Source organism: Momordica charantia (genome assembly GCF_013281855.1).
Source record: "Momordica charantia cultivar OHB3-1 chromosome 9 unlocalized genomic scaffold, Mcharantia_2.0 BLBB01000009.1, whole genome shotgun sequence".
NCBI lineage: Eukaryota > Viridiplantae > Streptophyta > Magnoliopsida > Cucurbitales > Cucurbitaceae > Momordica > Momordica charantia.
The window spans coordinates 13,196,940-13,206,013 of NW_028275167.1; the positions used below are offsets into that span (position 1 = coordinate 13,196,940).

Here is a 9,074-nt window from a genome sequence, read left to right on the forward strand (position 1 = left end):
TTAGCCAGAGCACCCTAAACCGGCAACAGCAAGACCAACCAACCAAAGAAAGAGGAATAGAAAACGGGACTCGATTGAACGTATCAATATACATTTCCTTTCTATCAACTAAAGTCTGTTCGTTTCCTCTGTAAAAATGAAATGGCAAGAACTCATCTCGGGAAAGAACCCCTTTTTAACTCATTTCGTGGATCAAGAAATTCTACACTGGAGCGCAGGGCTTCCTCTTTGAGTTACAGCCCCAGCGGAACGGTCAACTAAGAGTGAACAATTAGAATTGACTAAAGAAGCTAAAGGGGAACAGTCTGAGATGAAGAGTAAATCAAATGAACGTGAACGAGTTGGTCCACTTGCTAATCAGCTTGATCAAGTAGGGCGATTGTTCGAGTAGGTCCTATCGGCTTGACCTCTTTTCGTCGGTAAATCATCACTCTTTGTCGTCTGTCAAAAAAATCCATATACAACCAGGAGTGGTCGAAGTGCTTCCTGAAACAAGCACGAAGAAAGGGTTAGGAAATAACTCGTATCAGGAGAGGAGTAGGAGACACACCGTATGAGTTTTTGTAGGAGCAAACAGACCGAGTTTCAGACCTAGAATAGGAGTCCTTAGACCTTGTTGTTCTGGCATACAAGTAAACACGAACATGAATAGGAGCAGGCAATGGAATTGTATCACAATCGGAATCTGTTGAATAGGCATAATAGCCCGTCTTAGCCACTTGATTTTGAAGGAGCAAGCCTGCTTCGGTAGTGATAGTAGCTTCAAAGGAATTGGTAGTATGTCTTGAATAGGGAAAGCATTAAAAATGTATGAACTCAACCCATGTGAAAGAGCTTGAACAATGAAATGAAAGGCTTGACTTTAGAGTTCGATCTGGTTTTCATCATTTTCGCTTAAATAACAAAAAAAGAAGGGAGTGTTTTAATTTCCTTTGTTTGTTGACCGCAGTGCCGATATTTTTCTTTTGTTTTGGCTTTTAATTAGCCTAAAAGTTCCAGAGTTGGTCCGATCTCCCTTTCCATTGTTTCACTGACAAAACCGACCTTTCAATTTGACTTAACGAAACGACTTCGACTTTAGAACAATCAATCGAACGGGTAAGGCTAAGATAAGGGCCTGTTCATAATCCCTATTCAAATTGCTTGCTTGACTGATTAAGAGAGTTTGGACGGGAGAAGAGGCTTTGATGACGAAACGAAGGTACAAAGTGGATTTCTCATGGCCCTCCCAATAAATCATTTTTTTGCTATACGAGCATAAACAATAACCATTTTTTTAGAATACCAGCAGGCGCCTGGAAAACGGAAAACAGGTTTGATTCATTTTCCACGTAGGGAAGCATAAAAGGAAAGCGGTCCCTTACCTTCCCTTCTTTAAGGCTTTAAGGCGGTGATAGGCTAAGAGAAAGAGATTCCTCTTGCTTGGTAGAGGACTACCTCGGGAATGAATGGACATGACCTTTCGTATACTAGGATTGAAGAGCCGGGGGGAAAGACTTCACAGACCGTCGAAGGTTAGCTAATCATTCCATTGATAACGCGGGCGGTGATTGATATAGGGTCAGTGTGCCGGTTCTCCGGATCATAGAGGGGGTCTTCCCATTAGTCAGGGATATACTTGCTTGGTATCCGGATTCACCCGGGGAGGAATTTATTCAGCAGATGTCGAGTCAGTTCGAAAGCCAGTCCCCACAGGAGCATAAACAAAGCGAGCAGGGCCAGTAGTAGATCCAGGATCAGTACCCTTCTAAGTTCTATACCCAGCAGGAGCAGCAGAAACGAAGGTTGAAGCATCACTAGAGACATAGGTGGGAACATATGATCCACCAGTAGCATCTAAGTAAGCAGCATACCTTCCTGCAGCCGCTTCAGTCGTTTCTGTTGATGGAGCAGTTAATTAAGCACTTGAAGTTGACCGATAGTGATGCTGGTAGATCTGCTACCTACGCCTTTGCTTGCCTTTCTGCTGATGCCTATAGCTTTCCCCCTGCCTTTGCAGGGTGGTATCGCTCTCTAAATGCTGGGTCTACTGTTGCTGAAACTACTTGTTCAGGGTAAACCATAGGAACTACTGCATCTGGCTCTGCCACTGATGGATCATATGCTGCTCTAGCCTCTGCTAGCTCTAACTAATCCGTTTTCTCTCGATTTTCAAGCAGGGTCTGCAAGAGAGCTGATGTTGGTATTCGAGCTAAAGCTCCTAGAAGAACTCTCGATAAAAGGCACTCGAGCAACTAGCTGATGTTAAGCATTTCAAACAGCTAAGACTGGTATTTACCCTTATGGCATTTAACTGACATTCTACCATTGAAACAGCGGATACTTGCATTCGAACTGATACAAAGATTGAAGAATTGCTGGTACTAGCAGCTTCTTCTTTCCTTTTTTGTTATGTTGAGACAATGTTGAAGGCAAGTAAAGCACTAAGACAAAGCAGCAATAAGACAAGTTTAAGACAACCGGCGGAAAGGGCAAGTAATGGCACCTTAGAAAAGGCGGGGGTATACCCTGAAACACAAAGCTGATGGAGATTTCACTGGCTTTGTTAGTGAGAGCTAGCTTTAAGGCTAACTAGCGAGTAGTTGCATAAAGTAGTCAGTCACTAGGTTCAGCAGTATATTCTTTTGATCCAAACCAGCATGGTATCAATTGAGAGGAGGTCGTAGCACTTCTCTCACAAAAGCATCCCTACGCACAAGCAAAGTTTTAAGCAGCTCTAACATGGAAATGCTTATGCGGGTGGAGCTCAGCTTATCGATGATGATGTAGTCTCTTTTCGTAGGAACTCTCTAGGCACTTCTCAAGTTATTTGCAGCATTTCTATTGGTTGAGGTGAGGGTAGTTGGCTTGGATTGCTATCTACCCCTTAAAAGTTCACAGCCTAGCTAGCATTAGTTTGAGCAGCTTGGTTTCGAGTGACAGCATGGGGCGAATCGGGTGGAATATAGAAGTTTATGTGGCCGATGGTTCTCTACGTGGCATTCTCTAAGGGGTTTGGGCCTGAGTTGAGGCTATTGGATCTTGATCTCTCAACTGACTTAGCTTGGGCATAGTAGGTCGAAAGGTTTGAGTTTATTCGTGGGTTGTCACGGCTATGGTTAGGGAAAGGTTCCCTGTAAATGCCTAAGTGTTGGTTGTCTGGGTGAATAGGCAACTAGGGAGAGGTGTCATCTTCAGCCAACTATTTTTCTTTTCATATTTTGCAAGAGTCCAAGTCATGTCCCTTAATTAGGTGGATGGGGCACCAAAGATTTTGGTTGTGTCTAGGTCTCGTATGGTTTTGGTTATATCTAGGATAATCAACCCAAACAATGTTGGAGGATTGTGTGGTTGGTACATCTCACCATTTACATAAGGTTCCCTATAATTTATGTATAAGTCCTTCGTACTTTGCAAATCATCAAGTCGTGTTTAAGTAGGTTGGGCTAGGTTTGGCTGCTGACGGAACGGAACCTATAAAGTGGAGGTCTAACTATAGGCTGAGTTGGGGGTCTCTGCATGATCCTTAATCTACGACTAAGGCTGCTAAGGTGGCAGGTGTACAGTATTCACAATGGCCTCTACCCCCTTAGTTACCTTTGTCATTATGAGGTGGGTTTTGCACATTCTGAGGATTAGGTCTCTTAGGTTCTCTTTGGGTGTTAACAGTAGCAATGGTTAGGTTGACAAGATTCACAAGGTTTTTGGAAGTAGTGTTCTGGCTAGGGTTTGGGAGTTTGCAACCCTTAAAAGTCTTCAGTCCAAGCTTGACATTAAGATTTGCCTGTTTATGGGCAGTAGCAATGGCTTGATCCAAAGTGTGCGGCTCAGCTCTAAGTACTTCTATTTCGACGGTCATCCCGAATGGCCTCATTGAAAGCTGCAATAGTGGTTTCCTCAGTCACATTATCCTTCATCGTCGAATTGGGGCTAATCCCCCTATCTCTTCAAGGTTGGTCAATAATAAATTCCCTTTACTGGAACCTCTTTCAGATCCGTCTTTGAAGATCTTGGAAATCCTAATATATTGGTGACTTTCTCACAAGGAATGGGCTTACGCCTGGAAGAATGAATTCCCTTATTGCGCCTAAACGAGTTTCACGGATAAATCCATTATTTAAAGAGAAGTTGTTCATCACTGGACCAATGAGCCTGGTGGGTATAGTAGTGGCAATGGACATCAAAAGGCAATGAACATTGTTTATGGAGAAGAAATAGGTAGAAAGCACACGGACTTACTAAGCCATTGAAGGCAATAGACAGAAAAGCCAACATAAGAACGAGTTTAACAGTCTTCAGTGGTTTCAACCCCCCTAAGAGGAGAAGGCACACCAAAAGCCTCGTATGCGGAGTAGCAGTAGGTCTTCTCAAAGAGAGCCTTGTCGTCGTAACCGAAATCATAATCGCTGGCAACAATGGACATTGCCTTGTTAGCCCAAGAACTAGGCAAACACGAATCAAAGCTTGAACTGAACTCGAGCTAGTCATTGGAATCGTCATGATAGGCACAACCTTCACCTTAACTGGCGCTGCAACGGAAAGCTTTTATACTACAAGAAACTATTCAAAAAAGAGAAAGGTGGTTTACCACCCTTTTTCAAAGCCTCCATCCATATAGTCTTTCTTCCCGCACGGACGATCGATTGTTAATTGTTGGTTGTACTGGTTTTGATTGTTAGGACCAACATCCTTTCCGGTACATAAGTTTATTAGTTCACAGTTAAGACTTTAGATAAGCCAATGGAGTAGCTCGTCTCCTTTCATAGTATGAATAAGAAGCAAAGTCAATATTACTGAAATCGGCATTAAAAAAAATAGGCATATTGGGAAGGAACAGGAGAGGGCTAGAAGCGACTCGTTCGTATTGGGAACCACCACGTCAAGGCGACACTCTACCGCTGAGTTATATCCCTTCCCTTGCCCGCCCCTCTTTCTTATTATTAGTAAGATAGGGTTCCAGTACACAAACAAGGTGGGTTGGGGTTTCTTTCTCAATCTTTCTCTGATTCTAGCCGTGTAGTGGATCCGGCTTTAGTCGGTTAAAAAGAGGTGTGTGTGGCCGGGCTTCTTTCTTTATAGTGCTGCCCGCCCCCTTCTTCATTCATCCATTTAGGCCCGACTAGGAACACGTGGATCCAGGGAACCTGGCTCGGGAACAGTTTCTTAATAGTAGGGGCTAATCCTTACTTAATAGTAGGGGAAGAGAGTCCAATCTCTGAAATAGAGCTTAGTCTCTCCATAGTAGTATACTAGTAGAAGGCGTAGGTTATGACTTGATCCAATAGAGTCAGAACACCTTTCGAGATAAAAGAAAATGGTGCTCGATGAAACGATCCTGATTTCACACTATGCTGTGGGCTGGGGAGAGAGCTGCTCTGCGAAGCTGGGCGTTCAGTGTTCTTATAGGGGAACCATACTAGAAAGAGAATAGAAAGGGCCTTCAAAAGAGAGCGAGTGAGTGATGGGCAACCGTCAGTCTATATGTTGCTCGTGAGCCGCCAAGTACCAGTCTCGCAACAGTACTGGCGCAAAAGGATCGGTCCTTCACTTGCTGATCGTTCGCGAGTCGAACTCGCTCTCTTGCCACGCTTTTCACTCACTCGCTTGAGTCGGACTCAATCACTCTTTTTGTTTGGAGGATCATTCGTTCTTCACTCTCTTGTTGCTATTACCCGCAAGGAGCGCAGCAACCAAGGTGCATATTATCATATAGAAACAAGCGAAGCGTAGCGATTCGTACTACCGGAAAAGTTTCGGTAACCGGCAGGCAATAGAGTCAGTCCGCCGATAGGCGCAAGCAAGCGTAGCGAATCACATAGATAAGCCCCTACCTGCCAGCGCGCGGATAGATAGGGCGGGCGAAGCGCGAAGGGGATGGATGTCTGAGCGGTTGAAAGAGTCGGTCTTGAAAACCGAAGTATTGATAGGAATACCGGGGGTTCGAATCCCTCTCCATCCGCGAAGTCATAAGTTCTCTCTTGCGTTATCGAGAGATAAGAACGAATCGGATCGACTCGACTGATATGATAGATGGAATGGTTAGCTTGTGTTATGATTTAGTTAGGACTTTGTCTCCCTTTCGTTATCTTTCGCTCCCCTTGTATAGGTTGGGGAAGGGCCGGGTGGATTACCTTTGGGAGCTAAGTCGAAGATCTCGGTGGTCTTGTGAGTGGTTGATAAACTACGATTGCAGTTTTCTTTAGGAAGTCCCGGCTTAAGAGACAAAGAAAACGGTGGATACTTCCCCCTAAAGAGGTAGAACAAGTGAGAGGGTAGAAGGTGACGACCCTAATGAATCGACTATGAAGGTGGCTGTTAGCTACATCAGCGCTCAAATTCCTTCATCGTTATTGCCCTGGCTTCGATGATCAACCCCTGGCACATTTAGGTTTTGATCTTCGGCCATCCTGGTCCTCAGGACCCAACACAATCAATATTCTTCCTCGATATTTTCTTTAAAAGATGCAAAAGGTGTTGATACGTCCCATCCACATAGAAAGCTTACCCTCTTCCACACATTACCGGTGGATGCTACAGCCGCTATCACTTTGGCTGCAGGAGGGGAATGAAGGTCGAGGAAGCAGGGAAGAAAAGGTTATTCCCTATTGGCTCACCCTTGTATCAGGCCTTGGTACGGCCTATACATGATTGGGCCATGACGGTTTTGGCAAGGTATAGTTTGATTTTGACCTATAACCAGACTCAATCGTTGCAGTACTTTCGAATCAAGATCAAATGATTTTCTTTTTCTTTCAAGGCAGCTACCGATTCCTTACCTGTTATTCTGACGTCCTGTATGATTGCAGGGTTGTTCGGGAATCCCTTTGCAACTTCCTGGACGTTCATACTTTTTCTTTAGTCTTTCAATTACAATATAGTTTCTAATAATAAATAAAGGCTATAGGTCATCGGTTGTGACGTTCACGAAGGGTCAACCCCTCGGATTTTGTCGTTCTTGGCCTCTATTCACACTTACACATCATATGCTTGTGTGGATAGCTGCTGAGAGGGTGTATGGCACGACGAAGCTTTGCGACTATGCCATTCTTGGCGACGGTGATCGCCGACGAGAAGGTGGCGGCCGCTTACCATACATAATACATAGTTTCAGTGTACTATAACTATATCTAAAGAAAAGTCTCTCATTTCAAACTTTTTTTATTATTGGAATTCCTTGATTGGAGTTTGCCAAAAGATTTTGGAGCGACGAAGTGACAGGGATTTCTCTCCAGTGTCTGCTAAGATGCTCCGGTCTTTGGTTGACGCTATTATGTGGAAAAAACCCCGATTTTCTCAAAGATTAGAGATGGAACTGGTACTATGTCTCTGTCTTTGACCTCTCGATTGAGCAGTCATTTTTCGTATCTGTGGTGCGCCCTATCGCCCTAAATCTAAGCGATGGAAGCGCCACTATCTTTGTATGCTTTCGCCGTCTGGCGTATTCCCGTTACCATTGAAACTGTGGTTAGCATTTCCAGATTTGGGAGTGTTAACGTCGGGTGTCGTACGGGCCTTCATTCTTTATAGGGCTAAGTAGCGCCTTCGCTTTGTTTGTAATGAAAAGGTCTTCGGACATTTTATCCTAGGGGGAGGACTTTCTTGATCGCCTCATTCTTCCCTTCCATCCAGGGGTTAGTGGCTAAAGTCTCTCCGATGGTACGCTGAGGTTAGCGTAAATTACGATGTGTCGCTCGAGGTCTCTCGAGCCCCCTGTTGTACCAATGTCTATATTCCGTTCTAGGAATAAGGTAATGATCTGACGGTATGGAGTTTCGTTTTGTTGTTACGACAGGCTGAGAGCAGTGCCCGCTCCCTTGTGTTTGAGGGAGTTGGTGCGACGAAGTAGGTGCGGGTGAGGCATTCGACTTCGAGTGGCTTTGATACCGGACAGAAGAAAGAGACAGAATAATAACATTGAAATAGCTTACCTTACTTTATGGGGGCTTGGAGGTTTGTTTTTCCGATTCTTATTCCTCAGTTTAAGCTAGCGATGGGGAAAGGCTAGGTAGCTGGCTTTCTTGGGATTGCTCGCTGGCTGACTATGACGATTGCCCTCACTCTCAAGCCGCTTCCAATAAGATTGTTTTCAACATTCCCCCCGTGACGCTCCCAAACCGATCGCTATCGTTTTCTTGCTTTCTTCAAGTCGTCGAATTGTTATAGAATGCCTTTATATCAGGTATAGTTCGTAGGATGAAGTGGGATGAAGCCTTAGTGGATATAGCTAGTGTGCCGGGAATGCGGCTCGGGCGTAGTAGGTCCGGACGCCTAGCATGAAGCAGCCTTCTCTGGTGGCGGCACTATACCGTCAGTATAGTATCTCTCTAGCTTCCAGTATATATAAAACGTAGTTAGCAGAGGTCAGTCTGTCTGGCGTTCCCTCGCGTAAAGGGCGACTTTGGCATCGGCTCTCTCTCGTTAGGTAATTACCGAGGCGAAAGCAGCTCTCTCGGAAGTCCGTTTCCCCGCCATCTTAGTGGGACTAGTATAATAAACTTTCACTTGAACTGCCAAGACTCGGATTTTCTTTTTTGTAGTAACGCCCTTAACGAATTACGTTTAACGTCCCTTTATGACTTTCCCGATCGGTGCCTCGGGTCGGTAGCCGGGCTCCGGGACATTACTACCACGGCGACTATCGACCCGAGCCCAAAGAAGAAAAAGAACGGACTAAAGCGAGGAGTTCATTGGCCATACATAGTGAAGGGGGATGGGGGTCAACCTCTTTCATGACCCATGGCCTTTCTCCTTTATTAGTGTATAAGGAAGGGTGTCACTTGGTTAGCATTTCTATCATCCATGTTGTAGGGTTAGTTTTTCGATAGGGAAACAGGGGAGTTGGCTGTAGTTGAGACACGTTTTTCGTCTCGACGAGATGGATGGATTTATTCGAGATGGTTAACCACTTTTTTAACCGTAAGAGGGAGGTCATTCAGAACCCGCTGGCTCCAGAACCGGTGGAAGTTCCCCACGCCGACCCCAAACGTGAGGCACTTCGAAGTGCCATTCACACTTTGATTCTTTAGCAAGTTCGGGAACATTGTGAGAAGGGGGAAGGGCGGCTGTCCGTTCACTTTCCGGAAATGGCAGAAATC

General features: G+C 45.0%; 1 non-coding gene across 1 annotated transcript; it reads left to right on the top strand.

The window, feature by feature from the left end:
- The first annotated feature begins 5,851 nt into the window (after nt 1-5,851).
- TRNAS-UGA (transfer RNA serine (anticodon UGA)) lies at nt 5,852-5,938 on the top strand. Its single transcript has one exon. It is a non-coding gene; the product is annotated as a tRNA-Ser (tRNA).
- Nucleotides 5,939-9,074: the final 3,136 nt, after the last annotated feature.